This window comes from Megalobrama amblycephala, linkage group LG21, assembly GCF_018812025.1.
Source record: "Megalobrama amblycephala isolate DHTTF-2021 linkage group LG21, ASM1881202v1, whole genome shotgun sequence".
NCBI lineage: Eukaryota > Metazoa > Chordata > Actinopteri > Cypriniformes > Xenocyprididae > Megalobrama > Megalobrama amblycephala.
Window position 1 is genome coordinate 12322163 of NC_063064.1, and position 21787 is coordinate 12343949.

General features: G+C 35.1%; 1 protein-coding gene across 1 annotated transcript in view; it reads right to left on the reverse strand.

The window, feature by feature from the left end:
* The window catches only part of suclg2 (succinate-CoA ligase GDP-forming subunit beta), a 170599-nt gene that overhangs the window by 134466 nt on the left and 14346 nt on the right, over positions 1-21787 (reverse strand). The gene's annotated exons all lie outside the window — the stretch shown is intronic.

The following is a 21787-nucleotide window of genomic DNA, read 5'->3' on the forward strand; positions in this document are numbered from 1 at the left end:
CAAACGCAACTCTTGCTCTTCTCCGTGGGAGCGCAACAAGACCACGCCCCCTTTTTTGTGTATTCCTGTGGGCGGAGGTTAGTCAAAAAACTGTTTTAGTGACGTCATTAAAGAAGGAAGTAGAGGGATGTAGTCCAAACTGGCCGTTCGATGTAGGCGACTTCTGTTAAATAAAATATCTCGCTTGGCATTGAACTTTGAGCTTTAAAATTTTACAGATTTTATTTATACTCTAACAACAAACATTACACACTAACTAAAGTTTGAAACATGGGATCACGAAGAACGGGACCTTTAACATTTTTATTAGATTTACAGTATATTATATAATAATATTTTTAACATTTCATTTGATTTTGCCTGTTTGTTTTTGGAACTTGATGGATGCAAACCAAATCTAAAAGTGTGGTCACAATTGTCAAAATCCAGTAATTTCAGGAATCCATGTAAACACAGATGTCGCATAGAGATTTGATTCTAGTTTTTATGTGAATCTGATGTGTCGACCAGCAGAATACTGGTTGGTTTGAAAGTGCCTTCTTTGTGAGCAGTGCTTCATGCATCACTACACTACTGACAGTGCACTATGGAACTTTTTTTTTTGTAGACAAAATTTCACTGAAATTTTGCTAATGTAACCATGCCTTTAGAGTATTAAATAATTATTTATATATTTAAATGTTATGTGTGCAGTCTGGATTTTATTTTGCTTGTTTGTTTTTGGAATTTTTACAATTTTACGATTTAGTTCTCCAACAAAGTTCAACAAAGAAATGTTTTTAATATATGACATAATTGGGCAGGATCTATTCAATAATGTCATTCTTATTATATTTTTATTACACTATTATTATTATTATTATTATTATTATTATTATTATTATTATATAGTAATATTTTTAAAATTTCATTTGATTTTGCTTATTTGTTCTTGGAATTTGATGGATGCAAACCAAATGCAAACCAAACGGAAACATTTCTGCATATAGATTGAACATGTAATCAGTGTTGGGGAAAGTTACTTTTAAAAGTAATGCATTACAATATTGCATTACTCCCTAAAAAAGTAATTAATTGCGTTAGTTACTTTTTATGGAAAGTAATGCATTACATTACTTTTGCGTTACTTTTTCTCACCTGGGCTGTGCTTGCTTGCTTGCTTGCAAAAAAAAGTTATATTTTTGACAAATGTAAAAGCCCTTTCACACCAAAAGTGAAATGAATAAGCAACATGCTGAACGAAAAACGCATATTTACACCTGTACAGTAGAGGGCGCAGCTCAAACAAACCTGTCATTCTGGATTAAAGAAGAATAGGACACAGGATAAGGAAGTTCAACACTCTTATTCCTAAATCCAATCTAAAGTAATTTTTGCTTATTAGTATGGTTGAATTAGATCAAGATCAGCAGCAAAGACATTGGTTAATAAAGTGAGATTAAATGCATGAAGTATATTGGTGTAATTTAATATTGTTAATTATTACAGGTTTGCATAAAACTCTGAGATTGCATTTCACTGTTAATGCATTTTCACATTTAGTCAAGAACTACAATAACCATCATGTTCACACAGCACACACAACACTTTACTCCTCTCAACATGGGGACAGGAGAGCTGTCAGTCAATAAATGTGAAAAAGTAACTTGTGTTACTTATTTAAGGGCCTGCAATAACGCTGTTTAACCAGTGGGGCACTGTAGCGCAATACTGTAATGCAGCTCTCCCGGATCGAATCCAATAGAAGAAGACACGGCGCTTCAGAGTGCATAGTCGAACCCGTAAAATGTGGGAGTTTAACATAGCATAAAACATAACAAACATAACGTTAAAATAACTACAAAAAAATGCTGTCATGCAGGGCTACCAACTCTCATTCAAACTCACTGTTCTCATGCCACACGTCCATTTTCTCACGCAGTGAAAGATACATAGCAAAGCAAAGAGGACACATACAACGCGCAGACAGATGAGACAGAGCAGGTTACTTTTGATATAAAACAAAGTCTCAGCTTTTAAATTCTGTCAATTTTACTATGGGATTCAAACAATACATGTGGTTTTGGCGCTCTTTAAAGGTGCCATCGAATTGAAAATTGAATTTACCTTGGCATAGTTGAATAACAAGAGTTCAGTACATGGAAATGACATACAGTGAGTCTCAAACTCCATTGTTTCCTCCTTCTTATATAAATCTAATTTGTTTAAAAGACCTCCGAAGAACAGGCGAATCTCAACATAACACCGACTGTTATGTAACAGTCGGGGTGTACGCCCCCAATATTTGCATATGCCAGCTTATGTTCAAGGCATTACACAAGCCAGTATTAACGTCTGGATCTGTGCACAGCTGAATCATCAGACTAGGTAAGCAAGCAAGGACAATAGTGAAAAATGGCAGATGGAGCAATAATAACTGACATGATCCATGATAACATGACATTTTTAGTGATATTTGTAAATCGTCTTTCTAAATGTTTCGTTAGCATGTTGCTAATGTACTGTTAAATGTGGTTAAAGTTACCATCGTTTATTACTGTATTCATGGAGACAAGAGCCGTCGCTATTTTCATTTTTAAACACTTGCAGTCTGTATAATGCATAAACACAACTTCATTCTTTATAAATCTCTTCAACAGTGTAGCATTAGCCTGTTAGCCACGGAGCACTATCAAACTCATTCAGAATCAAATGTAAACATCCAAATAAATACTCTACTTACGCGATTAGACATGCTGCATGACGAACACTTTGTAAAGATCCATTTTAAGGGTTATATTAGCTGTGTGAACTTTGTTAATGCAACGATAGAGTCGAGAGCTCTGGGGGGGGGCGGACAGCACGAGCATTTAAAGGGACAGCAGCATGAATCGCGCATTTCTAATGATGCCCCAAAATAGGCAGTTAAAAAAATGAATTTAAAAAAATCTATGGGGTATTTTGAGCTGAAACTTCACAGACACATTCAGGGGACACCTTACACTTATATTACATAAAATGTAAAAAAAAAAACGTTCAATGGCACCTTTAATGTGTAGTGACAGATCGCTGTAGCACCTCAGGTCAAGCGGGACGTGAACCTATTATCTTTTCCTCTTTTCTGCCATTACAGCACGAAATAAATATGAATGAATATCAAAAAGTATGTTGAAAGATACAGTACAACTTACTGAAATGAATCCATCTCTAATGTAATCACTTAATCAGAGTTTCTACCGCAGAAAGATGTCATTAAAACAGCTTGGAAACAAATATGTTCACAACATTTACATTTACTCAGGAAAGCCATTCAATGACCATAAACTCAAGAGTTATAAAGAAAAAAAATAAGAAATCTAGAGAGGAGCAGTTTTCAAAAGAATATGCACAATATTACATATTGCATATTTATTACTTATTAAAAAGTCCCCAGACCAGTCATTTTAACAGAATTTAACAAATTCATTAAAAATACACTTTCAAAAGCTGAAGAGATTTCCTTGTTTTATTTATTAAAGTATAACTAAATATTTTAACTAATTGCTAGTTGAATAATCAAAGAAACCATACTGATTAATCAGTGCAATAATTGACGATTAGTCGATTAATGATTCCAATAATCGTTAGATTAATCGATTATCAAAATAATTGTTTGTTGCAGCCCTAAAAGTGTGGTCATAATTATCTTTGCTCACAAAATCCAGTCATTTCAATAGGAATCCACATGAAACATTTCCCAATGTCGTATCACGTTCAAGTATTTTTATGCAAATTTGCTGCACTAATACAGTATTTCTTGGATTGAATGTGACTTCTTTGTGAGCAGTGCTTCATGCATCACTACACTACTGACAGACTATGGATGCTTTTTGTTGGTGAAATTTCACTAATGTGACTCCACCTTAATCACACGTTGAATACTGTTATACATGCCAAAGTTCTGCTGCTGCTTCGAAAAACATAAATAACCCTTACAAAAAAAGTTCTTTGGCAGTGCCATGATGCAATGCTGGTATCATATAGTAAGACCATGGTACTCCGATACATGATATATTGTACTCCAAAGTACTTCCAAAATACCCAATGTCCAAACAAATATGGCCCAAATATGTCAAAAAAAAAAAACTTTTTTGTAAGTGAACCTACAGTCTAACTGTATCATAAAGTCCCAACAGCTCTCATTATATATGTGACAGTTCACAGAGTTCACAGAGTAGTATGTTCTGCCATACCCACCTACCATGAATACACATCAAACAGGTTTATCGAATTCATTTTTTTTCAGACACATCTTTGAAGTCGTTTCACAACAGACATCAACTGTAATAAAGCGGCTCAAGTTGTCATTTTATTCATGCCTTGGCTTCCATTCAGGCTAAGATTTCTAACTGTTGCATCTTGGCACTAAGTTAATATTCACACACATTCATGATCACGTCCTTTGATGAGCATTCAGTGTGATAGTTAACAACCCATAAGACACTCATTAAATAGACAATTTCTCCATTATTCACCACTATAGAATGGAGTAAAACAGGTTATCAGAGCAGCACAGTGCTAAATCCAGTCAAGCACCTTATTAAGTCATGATTTCGAACAACTCTCTATGGCTTCTACTAATTGAGCATCTACGTGTCTCCATGGAGAATAATGAGGGTGGCCACCAAAGTTGGCAGGCTGTGGAAGAACACTGAGGAAGCGTACAGTCAGAAGTGCATACTTAAGTATTTATTCAAACAAAATGAGACATCACTAAAAGGCCAAATAAAAAATAAAATGAATATGTAATGTAGTGCATTTCTTCAACAAAATGTGGACTTTAACTGGAATTATTTTTTTCTAGTTGACAGCTATGGACATAAATGGACATACGTAAATGTAACATTACGGGGCATATCGTTTACAAGCTGTTTTGTAAGATTTTGTAAAAGTTTGTAAGCCTCCAATCCACTCACTAACCTAATCACTTGCTCTCTGATAAGAGTCAGATGATGCACTACTCTCATTCTCGGCAGTGTTCTTCTCAACGGCTGCATTTCATCATTTTACTACAATACATCACAGTACGCTTTGACTGTGCTGGGCTACACTGAACTAAATAAACTATGATTTATCATATCATTGCATTTGCTGCTCACAGCAAATTTTTCATAAAAGAAAACAGATAGCGAAAGCATTCGGTTGGTAGGTTTTGTCAAAACTTAAATACTGCAATGACAATTTCCAGACGCTGTATGCAATGTAACAATAAATGTTCACGCTCTCACCAAGCACAGAATAAGACATCTATAATAGACTTTGGGTTATCAGGATCATGTAAAACTAATTCTTGTATTGTTATAAAAATCACTAACCAAAAAAGTGCCAAAAGGTTTTATATATATATATATATATATATATATATATATATATACACACACACATCATAATTCAGCATCTGCTGAGTCCTCTGAGGGTCATTCCTAATGGCAGAGGTGTTGCATTCAATGCATATTTTTACCTTTGTATGGGGGTGGATACAGCCACATTTAAAACTGTAAATAGCTCCCTGTTGTACAAGCTAGCTGTTGTTAACATACAAAGAGTTCAGTGGAAGGACATTGGGTAATACAGCTGCCTCACACATGAATCTATAAGCATATCTTGTGCTTTAGTGCACCTGGTCTGTGTTGCATGTGATGTCACAAATGTGGTTATGTGGTTATACAGTGACAAAACCCTGCATAGCATGGTAACATGAGCAATCACAGACTCCAGAGCAACATTTACCTTCAGTCATCCACACAGTTGAAGGTTTTTATTTAGACTTCACAGTTTATTTTCTGACTGTGAGGGCACAATGGGCTTAAGGTTCACTGCTTTTTATTATTTCATATGGGAAATAAGTGCTGTTTTCTCGACAGATTATGCTTCATTGCATCAGCAATATATATATATCAAGTATGCTTTACATGAACAAAACAAATATTAATAAAGAGACATGAGAGATGGTGAGAGAGACAATTCTGGAAGGGTGGGTTCTTTCAGAAATAGAAAACAGGATAAAAAGAAAGATCAACTGTCATGTTACAATGTCTTCAATTTGTTTTTTGTCAAGTTCACAGCATGTAACCTGTAAACACCAATGTTAAGCTAATAGGCCAAGCTGCTAACTGAAAACACAAAGACATTTTCTTGGTACAATGTGATATATAATCTAAGTCATGAATCAACATTTTCAAGATTAACACTAATTAAAACCTGATAAAGTAACTCTGCAACACTATACAAAAAGGTTCAGTTTGATAACATCATCTGTTCATCATAAAGCGATCATATCTCTCCACAAGACTAAATAGTCAGATTCATATGGATTTGTTTTATGACACCTTTATGATCTTTTGGATCTTCTAAGTTTTGGTTATCTTGACTTTCAACGAAGAGATGGAAACGTCGTAGGTTTCATTAAAAAAATAATGATTTGTGTATTAGCAAAAACTTAAGAGTTTGGAATGACATGAGGGAGTATAAATGATGAAAGAATTTTCATTTTTGGGTAAACTATCCCTTTAAGTTTTTTAATACAAAGACCAAAATATTGCCATTAAATATTGGCCTTATAATAGCAATTCTTGCATGTTCTGACATACTAAGCTTGTATTTCCAGTGTCAATTAAATTTTAACAATAAATATTCACTAAAAATTCGAGAAAAAGGTCGAGATAAAATGTTGAGAATAAAGTCATTAAATTACGAGAAAAAAGTTGTTAAATTTCGAGAAAAAGATCGAGATAAAATGTTGAGAATAAAGTCATTAAATTACGAGAAAAAAGTCGTTAGATTTCGAGAAAAAGGTCGAGATAAAATGTTGAGAATAAAGTCATTAAATTACGAGAACAAATTTGTTAAATTATGAGAAAAATGTCGTTACATTTCGAGAAAAATGTCGTTAAATTTCGAGAAAAATGTCGTTAAATTTCGAGAAAAAAGTCAAGATAAAATGTAGAGAATAAAGTCACTAAATTACGAGAATAAACTCATTAAATTACGAGAAAAAAATGGTTAAATTACGAAAACAAATTTGTTAAATTACGAGAATAAATTCGTTAATTTAATGACTTTATTCTCAACATTTTATCTCGACTTTTTTCTCGAAATTTAACAACATTTTTCTCATAATTTAACAAATTTGTTCTCGTAATTTAATGACTTTTTTGTCGTAATTTAATGACTTTATTCTCAACATTTTATCTCGACTTTTTCTCGAAATTTAACAAGTTTTTTCTTGTAATTTAACGAGTTTATTCTCAACATTTTATCTCGAAATTTAACGAGTTTTTTCTTGAAATTTAACAACTAATCTCAAGATGGTTTTATTTTTTTATTATTGCTTGGCCCTAATCCTCTTCCGTAAAAAATGACTTTATTGCCATCAATTTACAGACTTTTCTGTTATTCCAATTTATTTAAATATTTTTTAAATATAATATTTGTAAAATGTCTGGGTAATACTGTAAATGTTGTAAAATTTTATTTTATGTACTTTTTAAAATTATTTTTAAAAAGTTTATAAATTATTTTAGTTATTGCACATTTAAAAAAAAAAAAAAGAAATTAATAAATTTAAATATATTTGACCTAATTTATCTATTTTACCACTGTTTACCGAATAATTATCAATAGTAATATACTGTAATTTAGGGCTGCACGATTAATCGCATGCTATTCTCACGCGCATTTCGTCAGTAAAGCCGGTTCCCTGATTACCGCTAAATCGCCATCACCTGTTTTTAAACGGAGCGCCTTTTAATAGACGGAGCCGTAGTTCACGGACAAGCCACGCAATATCGCGTTCATTATCGCAGGCGATTCATCTGCGATATGAACGCGATATTGCGTGGCTTTTCAGTGACCTACGGCTCTGTCTATTAAATGCCGCTTCATTTGAAAGCAGGTGATGGCGATTTAGCGCCCATTAAAAGCTGGTCCCAAACTATCCTCAGATTCACGACCCTGTGTCAGTCAAAGACATGGAAAGCAAACTCTGGCATTAGATTCCAGGTGTCAGGTACATAAACATCTAAATCTGGATTCTAATGAGAGAATTCTATTTAAAAATATCAGCTTGAAAGTCTGATGATATTCATCTAACAGTTATATATTTTTGTTACCTGTTCCAGTCCACCTTGATTAACTGGACTGTGGAAGTGCTAAAACAGCTCCATGGCAACCTCTTTGCAAATGTTAGCGGTAATTGTTTTCTTTTCCCCCTTCTTGCTATATTTAGCGGGAGCCCACTTTGTAGCTTCACAGGTTATTAGTTCACTCAAGGGCAAAGGGAGGTTGAGGTGTATCGGGACCGGGAGGTGGGCGTCAGGAGCGTGAGCACTGAGCTCCGGGAGGAGGCGGTGAGAGGGGGGACGGCAGGTGTCTGATCTCCCCTGAGACTCTGCCTCAACAGTAATTATCTTCATCAGCACTCAGGAGACACCACCAGCTAAATACCAACACACACACACAAACGCACAGCTTTCAACACTAAACAACCACACAAGCAGCTGAAAGCTCCAAAATACAAAAACACATGCATACAGAAACAGAATAGATGCACTTATATATAAAAACAAATAGATATAAAGTAAATAAATTGTGGATACTTTAAAGGTGAGGTGCAGTAAGCAATTTCTGAGACAAACAAACACACCCCCTCTCTTCATTGCTCCGCCACCAAAACACATGAACATGCATGAAAATTTCTGTCATCAATTACTCACCCTGATGTCGTCCCAAACCCTTAAGACCTTTGTTCATCTTCGGAACACAAATTAAGATATTTATGATGAAATCCAAGGGTTTTTTTATACCCCATTGAAAGCAAGAAAAGTATTTATAGCCATTGTTAAAATAGTCAACGTGACTACAGTGGTTCAACCTTAATGTTATGAAGTGACGAGAATACTTTTTGTGCACAAAAATAATGACTTCAACTAATTTCTTCTCTACCCTGTTAGTCTCGTATGCAGTTGACACAGTGACCTAGGGCTGGGTAAAAAAATATCAATTTCTCGATTTTAATCGATTCTCAATTTTATGAACCGATATCGATTCTTAAATCCCAAGAATCGATTAGTCTAGTTTGTTTTCAGTTGATGAATGAGCAGAATATGTAGCGCCTTCCATCCAATTAATCGCAATAATCTTTGTGCTTTGTTACTTTTGATATGAAGCAAAGTCTCAGATTTCAAATGACATCCATCTTATTATGAGATTCAAAAAATGAATACCGTTTTGGCGCTGTTTAATGTGACGTGACAGATAGCTTTAGCGCCTCAGTTAAAGGTGCTAAAGAGGATCTTTTCGTCGACTGAGAAACCAAAGACTGTTAGTGAGTTTTTGAAATGAGCGCATGCGTAAGAACAACCCCCCTCCTTCACAACTCATTTCGAGGGAACGCCTCCCAAAACTCGTGCACGAGTATTGAAACACGAGTGTTTACCACCGGCATTCGCTGTGTCGTGTTTTTTGGATTCATTATGTCGGACTCACCGCAGGTAACTCATAATCTGCAGTTGGTTACTCCTGTCTCCTGGACAAAAACATTGCATGCGGCGCCTGTGGAGTGTGGAAAGTTACTGGAGCGCGCAGCCGTGCTCGTCTCTCACAAGGAACGTCATGGCAGTGATTGACAAGCCAGAGGGCCAATCGTTTACGCGATGATCGCGTAAACGATTGGCTGATGTTTTTAAGGTCCCTACCTCGTGCACAGATGATGTATATTAATATTATTCCTTTCAGTGCACCTAATAAATAGTCTTTTATCAGTTAGTAAAGACAGTTTCAAGTAATATTGCAAAAATGTATAAAACAAAACATCCTCTTTAGCACCTTTAAAGAGAAGTGGCAGCACGGAGCGTGTGTGAACATCCTCTCCTCCATCCTCTCCTCATTCCCACACTGAATGTCCTACGCCTTCCCTATTCAACTTACGGAAAAAAAGAAACTGGCGCTACGTTCGTTCCGTATAGAATAGGGCAGGCGTAGAACATTCAGCGTAAGCGTTTTGAAGAATGCGGAAACGGGAAGTACGTTCAAGACGATATTTTGTGTGGCTAAAACTCGAGAACAAAATGACATATTTGCACCAAACTTTGTTCACATGTGTAGGGGCACAATCTTTGGTCACGATAAAAAACCGCATCGATTGGACACTAGGTGGCGCAATAACTTGAAAAAAAACATAAAAATGTATGTAACTAAGCAACCATTAGTCCAATTGACTTGAAATTTGGCATGCAGTGTCTTGGTCCAAGGGTGCATGATGGCCTATGAGGATATTGGCGTATCTCAAAACACATGGCCGCCATCGGCCAATAAAGTTTGAGCACCTATTAGACCAGGTTAATGGAGGCCAATTGGAACGAAACTCAATGGGCATGTTCGACTCATGGTTCTAAAGGTCTTTAAGAATTTTGAAAGAAATCGGCCACGAGTTGGCGCTAACGAGTTTTACGCCTCTGTAATCACGTGGTGTTTCATAAAACCACACAATATGCATATCATTTGATAGATCTCCTCATGCTGAACAACTTTGCCTCAAGAACCAATGCTGTCATTCGAATTGTTCATTAATTATTCACAAATATGTGAAAAACCTACTTTTGCGAACTAGTCCTAGGATTTTCGTCCGATCGGAACGAAACCAGTGTAGGACAATTCTATGGACTCTCTAGATCAATAATTATCAAAAAAAAGTTGAACTTTACCATTTCGGTTGCTATAATAGGGTCATTTAGAAAATGGGCGTGGCAAAATGTACTCAAAAGCCTATAATTCCTAAATCAAAACTCAGAACTTCTCGAAATTAAGTGAGCACATGCAGCACATGACTCTAAAGAAGCATGCCTACTTTTATGGAGATCGGCCCATAGGTGGCGCTATAACTGTTAAATCTTTAAAATCCATATATTTTCAATGGTAAATTGCCAGTTTTGGCTGAAAATGGTCAGTTCCTTCTATGATTTAGCTGGTTACATGCTTGCTAAATAAAACTTAAATATCTTTTAAACTTTAAAATATCTTTTTATGCATATGTGCTTAAATGTCTTAAATGTTTGAACCCCGGTAAATGCTGCTTGCAGCTTTAATTTTTAATGTTCTTCAATATTTAATGCATGTATGAATAAATCAGTTATGACTGCTGCGGTTTAAATGTTTATATTTAAAAAAAAAATGAATTGGAGTACAAATATGATTATGTAATTCTAAACTTTATTTATAATAAAAACATAATTGAATGTAATTTAATTGTTTGTATGTAAATAAGTTAATTTAAACTTCAATATTATTATAATAGTACCAACCGACTTAACGTGTAGTTTACAGCATTAGTTGAGAGATTTTTTTCCTCTAGAAAATTTGCCATGTACTGTAACTGAAACACTACATCCAAAATAATCGATATCGAATCAAATCGAAAGCACGTGAATAGTAATCGAATCGAATCGTGAAAATTATGTCAATACCCAGCCCTACAGTGAACAGTTCAGCACTTGTTTACGCTGGCTCATTATTGGCCGACACTGTTCACATGAGCAGCACGACGCATACGTGTGACTGCAGTGGTTCAACCTTAATTGTATGAAGCAAAGAGAATATTTTTAAATGCAAAAACAAAACAAAAATAATGACTCTGTTCAACAATATCTTCTCTTCGATTGAGAAGAATTTGTTGAATAAAGTCATTATTTTTGTTTTGTTTTTGCTCACAAAAAGTATTCTCATCACTTTATAAAATTAAGGTTGTCGATGGCTTTAGTACCTTTCTAGTGGTGGTTAAATTGCTGTCAATGAAGAAGTCAGATACCTCTAGGATTTCATCAAAAATATCTTATTTTGTGTTCCAAAGATGAATGAAGGTCTTACGAGTGTGGAACAACATGAGGGTGAGTAATTAATGACACAATTTTCATTTCTGGGTGAACTAACCTTTTAACGTGGGAGCTAAAACTATTGCCTGATCATAACCCTTCTGTTTCCAGTGAAATTATTCTGACCATCTGTCTTTCTACAGTCTTTCTTCAAATCGTCCTCTTGCTCATGCTCTCTCCTCCACCATTATGAGTGGACACGCCCCCTACTGCTGACTTGGCTACAAGAGTGGCGTGGTGGTCAGTCTGATTTACTTTACTTTTACTGTACCTTTAATGTAGTTAAAACTATTTATAGGCCTACGGAAGCACATTTCCACCAAAAAAAAAAAAAACTCATGCTTTGGTAAATCATAATTATGACTTAAAATGTAAAGATTAGTATGTCATAATTATGACAGTTGAAATTGACATAAAAATTCATAATTATGTCAAAATTATGACATAAATATGTGTCATTATGATGATATAAATTCAGCTATCAAAACTGTTTGTCATAATTTTCTCAATGATTTATTTAATTTCTTATGTGGTGGAATTGGGCTTCCATAATATGCTTTAGTATAATGTGGCTGACTGATATGTGCGACATGCAAAATATTGTCGCACTATGAGCTAAAACTCCTTAAATATACCAACTAACAGCAAAATCCAAATAAATATACCCTCATGAAGTCACAGGAAAGCAACAAAAGCTAACCACCATAAAAGCTGACAAAAAACCTAAAACCCTATTTCTCAACTATTTCTCAACTTTCCGCAACCATGACATTCTGCAGTGATTTTTTAATGTCAAAGAATGGCACAAAAATAAAGTTCTCAATTTCCTTTCAAAAGTAATTCTTTCAACAGCACAAAACATTCCTACAATTTTAGCATCTCATCATACATCAATTCAACAATGGCACTGTAAATACAAGCATTAATAGTTTCAAGAGTGTGTTAATAACTCTAATGTCTTAGGTAATTAATTTAAAGGTTAAAACTTTTAAAGACATATCTCAGTACATTGCATTCTGTTTCATATTGTTAGACACATTCTGTTTATTGTGAACACTCTGTCTCTCTCACTCTCTCTCAAGACAGTGTTGAGTGTTTTTACTGCCTCATGCTTCCAACATTGTTGATGAAAGTCCGTCTCCTTCTAACCAACCAGGCCAGAACGTTACCACCAAAAACGCTACCATAAATCACAAAGTTAAAAATTGGTGCTCATTTTAAAACAACGATTGTATCAAAAAGAAATAAATAAGTTAAAATTAAAACTATTATGGTTTTATAAAAAATGACCACCATTTTAGGCTGCTTCCCAGTGGAAAAAAAAAGATCTATGTACAACATTCAGTGTGTACCATGTCCAGTTTGAACCTGCCACAAGCAGAACTACTACTCTTCTGACTACTTGAGAAAAAAAAAAAGAAAATGTCATCATGTATGTGATTTTTACAGCCTTAAGAATTATGAAAATGTATTGGGAAGGAGAATTTTCAGGTCAACAACTAAGAAACAAGACAGATTACAGTTTCGTCATCATAGCGGGGAAGCATTCAAAGAGCCCTAAACCTTGACTGAATGATTCAGAGAGTCGATTTTAGATTTTATGTAGTCAAGGAAACTACCAATGGGAAAGCAGACAGTGGAGCTCAAGTGATTCAACACAGTTTGGCATCCTGATTAAAAGCCTTAAAAGGATAGATAATCTAATCTTTAATCACTGTATTCACTCTCATGCCATTCCAAACCTGCATGACTTTGTATCTTCTATGGAACACAACAGAAGATATTTTGAAGCATGTATCAGTGTTCTCCATGCATTGAAAGTCAACGGGATCAAGACAAGTCAACATTATATAAATAAAGCTTTACACAATACAGATTGTTTCAAAGCAGCTTCACATTAATAAACAGGAAAATAACAGAATCAACTAGATGAAAAACGTTTTGTCAAGACAAACTTTAAGTTGGCTTGAAAAAGCCGGTCCAGAAAGTTTGAAGCAATTTTAAAAGTTTTCAGTTTGAAAGTTTTAGATAGATAGATAGATAGATAGATAGATAGATAGATAGATAGATAGATAGATAGATAGATAGATAGATAGATAGATAGATAGATAGATAGATAGATAGATAGATGTCAGGGTAATCAAGGTGGTTGCTAGGGTTTTGCTAAGGTATTCAGGGTCTTTGCTAGGGCGTTGCTATACAGTTGCTAGGGTACTCGGGGTGGCTGCTAAGGTGTTGCTATGAGGTTGCTAGGGTACTTGGGGTGGTTGCTAAGGTGTTGCTGTGAGGTTGCTAGGGTGTTACTATGCGGTTGCTAAGGTATTCTGGGTGGTTGCTAGGGTGTTGCTATGCGGTTGCTAAGGTATTCTGGGTGGTTGCTAGGGTGTTGCTATGCAGTTGCTAGGGTACTCGGACTGGTTTCTAGGATGTTGCCAGGGTGATTTGTGTGGTTGCTAGGTGGTTGCCATGGTGTTCTGGGTGGTTGCTAGGTTATTCTGGGTGGTTGCTATGAGATAGATAGATAGATAGATAGATAGATAGATAGATAGATAGATAGATAGATAGATAGATAGATAGATAGATAGATAGATAGATAGATAGATAGATAGATAGATAGATAGATAGATAGATAGATAGATAGATAGATAGAGTTTATGAGTTTGAATGAGTTTCAATGGATTAGAAATAGTACATAGAATGGCAGCTTTATTGAGTCTAATGGGCTTCCGTAGTTTAAATTTGAATTTTGACAGTTGGAGTTTGAAAGTCTTGGCTCATTTGAACATTCCGTCAATGAAAGTCAATGGGATTTTTCCGAGATTTAATAGTCATTTTTAGGAAAAACCGTAAGTTGGATCAGTTAGAAAAGATATAGCACACTAAGTCAGAACAGTCTGAAAGTTTGAGCCGATTTTGGAGTTTGTAGAGTTAAAGCTCTAGGAGGAGTTAGAGTCAGAAATTTTAGAAAATAGCATAACAGTAAGTTGGCTTTTTCAAGCCAACTTAATGATGCAAACATCAAAAATGGAACACATTCAAATTCTGCTGCACAGCAGCTCTACAAAGACAACGTTATTCATCTCAAATCAATTCATGTCGATGTTAAAAAAAAAAAAAAGTGTCAATTATGAAAAAGTAGATTCAGCTCATTTTGGACCCTATTGACTTCCATTGAATAAACAAAAACAGTTCTTCAAAATATCTTCTGTGTTCCACTGTGTCATACAGAAAGACATGAGGGCGAGTAAATGATGACATGATTTTCATTTTTGGGGCAACTATCCCTTTAAGCTTTATCCAGTAGACCACACCACTTGGAGAACATCTGAGCCACGTAAATGCCCCACAATCCTAAATATCCCAGAATCCTAAAACAAATGTATTCACAACTGACCTAAACATTTGCTTTTCTTCTCAAGTATCCTTTATTAACATTGAAAGAAATAGCTTCTCTGGATCCTCTGGGAGGCCAGATGTCTCGTAAGGACACGGTGGCCCACAGCAGATCTTGACTTATCGGTTGTCCTCACACAAAGGTAAGAGGACGAAGGAAAGCTGTGGCAGCAGTTGCATCAAATTCTGCAGGATAGCAGATGCTCCGTTAGGACCCCACATCAACTTTAGAAAGTCGGGCACAAAGTTAAGGTTGTCTTACTTAACATAAGCCTATGTTTTCTTTGCTAACACTTGTTGATTAAAGTAATGAAATGTATAGTAGGTCTGCACAATTAAAGGTGCACTATGTAATATTTTCTGTCCGCTAGAGGTCGCTAGAGGCCTAACAAAGGTGTAGCTTGATGACGGCAAGTTTGAGAGCGGAATCTTGGGACATGTGGTCTTCACCTCAACAGATGGTGGAACAGAATTGGGATTGGACTCGGGAAGAAATCATGTTCATGGATGCGATTATTAACATTACTGTAATATGAAGCAGAGCAGGACCGAGTGTTGTGGGAGCTGAACGAGGCCACTGGAGCGACTGCGCAACACACGCCTCACGAGCAGCGGAACTTTTATTATGTCACAGTCGCCGGTGCCGCTTCCACTTTTGCAGTCATGAGTATGAGGTAACGCAGCTCTGTTTATCATATTAGATACATTTGAGAGTGTTGAAAATGTTGTTATAACGTTACTCTGTGCAATCGCTCAGCGGCTGCTGTGAGACACTGTTGCACACTGCTGTAAGATAGATCGATTTTAGAATATCATATTAAATGCTGGATGGCTTGTGTTGATAAATGGCATGCAATTAATTTTAAAATGTACAGTATGATGGAGAAAATTCTGTATTACTGTTACTAAAAATAAAGCTGCATCTGATTATGCTATGTTAGCTACTTGACAAAATCATTTTGTTTTGTTTTTTTTCTCTCTGAGGCATGGTAAAGCATGGTACTCGCAAATAAATCAAGAAAATTAGATTGAAACAATTAGACTAAACGTGTTGAGCTACACTACCGCTCAAAAGTTTGGGATCGGTAAGATTTTTAATGTTTTTAAAAGAAGTTTCGTCTGCTCACCAAGGGTGCATTTACTTAATTAAAAATACAGTAAAAACAGTAATATTGTTAAATATTATTACAATTTAAAATGACTGTTTTCTATTTGAAAATATTTTAAAATGTAATTTATTCTTGTGTTAGCAAAACTGAATTTTCAGCATCATTACTCCAGTCTTCAGTGTCACATGATCCTGCAGAAATCATTTCATTCTTAATATCTAATACTTGCTGTTTAAGAAACATTTATTGTTTACAATTGTACAAAATATGTGTGTACAATATTTTTTTTCAGGATTATTTGATGAATAGAAAGTTCAAAAGAACAGTGTTTATCTGAAATCTAATCTTTTGTAACATTATAAATGTCTTTACTGCCACTTTTGATTGATTTAATGCATCCTTGCTGAATAAAAGTATTAATTTCTTTAATTTCTTTTCAAAAAAATAAAAATAAATTCTTACTGACCTCAAACTTTTGAACGGTAGTGTAAAATGTTACAAAAGCTTTGTATTTTAGATAAATGCTGTTCTTTTGAACTTTCTATTCATCAAGGAATCCTGAAAAAAAGTACACAACTGTTTTCAACATTGATAAAAATAATGTTTCTTGAGCAGCATCAGCATATTAGAATGATTTCTGAAGGATCATGTGACACTGAAGACTGAAGTAAGGATGCTGAAAATTCAGCTTTGCCAACACGAGAATAAATTATTTTGTAAAATATATTCAAATAGAAAACAGTTATTTTAAATCGTAATAATTTTTCACAATATTACTGTTCTTACTGTATTTTTAATTAAGTAAATGCACCCTTGGTGAGCAGACAAAACTTCTTTTAAAAACATTAAAAATCTTACCGATCCCAAACTTTTGAGCGGTAGCGTATATAACAATTAGTTCTTCTGAAGCAAAGCGGGATGAGAATTTTAGGCAAGTTGTTTTCTGATCATATTTTTTTTCCCAAGCACATTTTACCAATTCCAATCCACATCAATCTTAATAACTACTATTAATATTGTTTTTAATCATTTATAAGTGATATATAATTGTTCATGAAGGCTGGAAATGAAAAATGCCTTATATTCAGGTGTGCAGAATTATTAGGCAAGTTTTCTTTTACAGGCAAAATGAGCCAAAAAAGAGATTTAACTCAGACTGAAAAGTCAAAAATTATTAAATACTCATGAGAAGGACGCAATACTTATGCAATACTAGAAATTGCAAAGTTAAAGCATGACCAAGGGACAACAAAATGCTCATTGGGTCAGCGGGGTCATACAAAAACAGCTGGAAAAGAAAAGACACGTTAACAGCAAAATAATTAAGAATTAAGGTGAAGAATTAAGTGTGAAACCATCAGGAACCCTTTAGTCTCCAGCGCCACCATTTTCCAGAACTGCAACCTACCTGGAGTCTCCAGAAGTGCAAGGTGTCAAGATCTCAGAGACTTAGGTTAGCTAAAGAATCCTAAAAAATGACCCGCACTTGATAAGAATCACAAGCTGAAGTGTTATAAAATACATGAAGACTGGGTTTTTATAGGCCTTATAAACAGACAGCTTGAGAGTGACTCCTGAAGGACCAGCACCACATCCTCTTGTACCACTGTTTGAAGAATTTATCTTCCAGAATCTGGCAGTAAGTTTTGGAAGATCATTTTTAGTCCATCTCTGCAAGACAGACATTTCAGGACAAGAGATGGACTAAAAGTGAACTCAAACACCTTACTGCCAGATTCTGGATAAATTCTTCAAACAGTGGTACAAGAGGATGTGGTGCTGGTCCATCAGGAGTCATTCTCAAGCTGTCTGTCTATAAGCCCTATTAAAACCCAGGTATTTTATAACACTTCAGCTTGTGATTCTTATCAAGTGCAGGTCATTTTTTAGGATTCTTTAGCTAACCTAAGTCTCTGAGATCCTGACACCTTGCACTTCTGGAGACTCCAGGTAGGTTGCAGCTCGGGAAAATGGTGGCGCTGGAGACTAAAGGGTTCCTGATGGTTTCACACTTAATTCTTCACCTTAATTCTTAATTATTTTGCAGTTAACATGTGTCTTTTCTTTTCCACCTGTTGTTGTCTGACCCCGCTGACCCAATGAGCATTTTGCTGTCCCTTGGTCATGCTTTAACTTTGCAATTTCTAGTATTGCATTAGTATTGCGTCCTTCTCATGAGTATTTAATAATTTTTGACTTTTCAGTCTGAGTAAATCTCTTTTTTGGCTCATTTTGCCTGTAAAGAAAACTTGCCTAATAATTCTGCACACCTGAATATAAGGCATTTTTCATTTCAGCCTTCATGAACAATTATATATCACTTATAAATGATTAAAAACAATATTAATAGTAGTTATTAAGATTGATGTGGATTGGAGTTGGTAAAATGTGCTTGGGAAAAAATATGATCAGAAAATCAACTTGCCTAATAATTCTGCACTCCCTGTATATATATATATATATATATATATGGATATTTTTCTTACAAAATTCCAATCGCTTTGCTTCAAAAGGCCTTTATTAACCCCCTGGAGCCGTATGGATTACTTTTATGATGGATGGGTGCACTTTTTTGGACTTCAAAATAAGGCGCGCCATTCACTACAATTATAAAGCTTGGTTAGAAGAGCAAGGATATTTTTTTAATATAACTCTGATTGTGTTCATCTTAAAGAAGCTAGTCATATACACTGATGGCTTGAGGGTGAGTGAATCATGAGATAATTTTCATTTTGGAGTGAACAATCCCTTTAAGGGCTGCCTGTGGTTTTCCATCAAACTAAAAGTTTTATGGTTTAATGTTTAAAAAAAATGTTAACAGCCATAAATATCTGCAATTGCTGTATTATTTATTTAATTATTAATTTACAGCTAGAGAAAACAGTGATGAAGTTACATTTGTGGATTTGGCTCTTTCATAGTGTGTTTTACTTATACAGATTTACTTATGTTCAGATTTGAGTGTGCAATACTCCATTGGAAAGAAAGGGCCACTGCACTGCAGTCATGACGAAGTCTATGCTAATCCAGCTGGATATATGAAGGTAATACACGTACACTTCAGACGTAGGGGGGAAAACACTCCAAAGTGTTGGAGAGGGTCTGTTGCTCTTGAATGTAATAGACTCCTGGTTCAGTCATTGCTCTTATAACCCTATTCTGATTGCAGCACTGCTTCTCATTAACTGTGACAGATAAGGAAAAAAAATGCATTTTGAATTGTGTTTGTGTGGCGTGTGTACTAAATGATGTGGTGAGTGGTATTGGGAGCAAGTAAACACTGAATTTTAAATACCACCAACGTATCATGTTAAAGACAATGTATTGTAAACAACATTTAACTTCAATAATATAAAATTTCCAAGTGAAACAGGATATTTAATGGAAAAAAAAAAAGTAGGACAGGGTTTTTATGTATCAGGATGTGAAAAGTATGCTATGATAAGAAATACATTGCAGCAATATATAAACATTTGGATGATACCTTAAATACATAACGTGTAAAAAATAAATAAATAAATGAATAAATAAATAAAAATAAAAAAAATAGTAATAGCTTTGATATACTAAATATTTAGGGGATGCATATACTTTATATTAAAATTCTAGTCAATACCGATGAGCCAAATTTAAAGGTCCCGTTCTTCGTGATCCCATGTTTCAAACTTTAGTTAGTGTATAATGTTGTTGTTAGAGTATAAATAAAATCTGTAAAATTTTAAAGCTCAAAGTTCAATGCCAAGCGAGATATTTTATTTAACAGAAGTCGCCTACATCGAACGGCCAGTTTGGACTACATCCCTCTACTTCCTTCTTTAATGACGTCACTAAAACAGTTTTTTGACTAACCTCCGCCCACAGGAATACACAAGAGTTGCGTTTGTAGAGTGTGTTTGTCGCCATGTCGTCGAAACGCTGTTATTTTCATCACCGGGTCTGATTCCGGCTCAAATTGATAGGGTAAAATTAAAGACATGTTTACAATAACACTGAGCGCGTGCATCTCCACGTTATGGTAAGAGGCGTGACCTTTCCGGGCAAGGTTCGCTAAGCTGCTGTCGAATCACAACACAGGAACCGCTGGCACAATCAGAATTCGTTACGTATTTCTGAAGGAGGGACTTCATAGAACAAGGAAGTCATCAGCCCGTTTTTATGACAGTGGAAACAGCGGTATACAGATAAGTAAATTATGTGAAAAATACTGTGTTTTTTTACACGCGAAACATGAACACATGTTATATTGCACACTATAAACACAATCAAAGCTTCAAAAAAACCATGAAAAACGGGACCTTTAAGTTATTATGCTCAATAACCAATAAATGACCGATAATAAAATGTCAATAAATCTAAATACAAAGACCTAAATAAATTAAAAACTAAAATCAATCATGACATCAAGTGACATTAAGAGGCATCACATCATTATAAGCACCTTATAAGAAATGAACATTCATTTAATAACATGCAAATCTATTAATATTTATTTTTTCCCTACCTGACTGCATTCGGTAACATCAAAAGTAAAATTATTTCAGAGAGGTGGAGAAAGTTTTAACATTTTGATAAAAATTCTTTAGAATATAGCGTCCACTCATGAATGATACATAAGACTGAACATGGATTTTAAAAGTTAATATAATCAGTTTGGATTTCATGTCATCTTTAACTAACATTAATAGTCTGCCTGACCATATGCACCATTACCAATGCGCAACAAACTGAAAGCAAGCAGCTGTTTAGAGATCCAATCTCATAGTTTCTCGCCAGGCAGACATTAAGTGTCAGAGTAATTCAGGAGGACATGTTTAAGCATCTACCTGACAGATGAGAAAAGCAAAAAAAAAAAACACTGCGGAAAAGAAAGTAAGAAAGAAAGAAATCAACATCCGTCCTTAAAAAACCCACAAAAGAGGAATCATGTAATCACTCATCCACTAAACATGAAATCTGCTGGGGTTTTCACAGAGTTTACAAACAGACAAAAATATTACAGAATTACTCAATGTGCCAAAGATCCAGACAGTGCAGACAAGTCTACATTCAGGCCTTCAGTACACTATTAGTCTGCTCTCGACATTAGCATGACTTAGACATTAGGCCGCTCCATCAGCAGGACAGAGAGAGTAGAAATCTCAAGTCGATAAAGGATTGATTCCTAAAAGAGTTCTTGCGGGAAGACAAACAGAAAAGAAAATTAAGCAACACAACTGCTTTCCTCACTGGGGAAAATTGGTTTTACATTCGCATATTCATGAGGGGATATTTACAAATCTGTATTGACCAATCTAATTCTTTTGGGAGAAGGAAGAGGAGCTTAAGAGCTCAAACAAGGAGATTTTCTGAGGACAGGATTATGAGAGCTTTTCTTGAGGTCTTTCAGAGGGCAATGCTGTT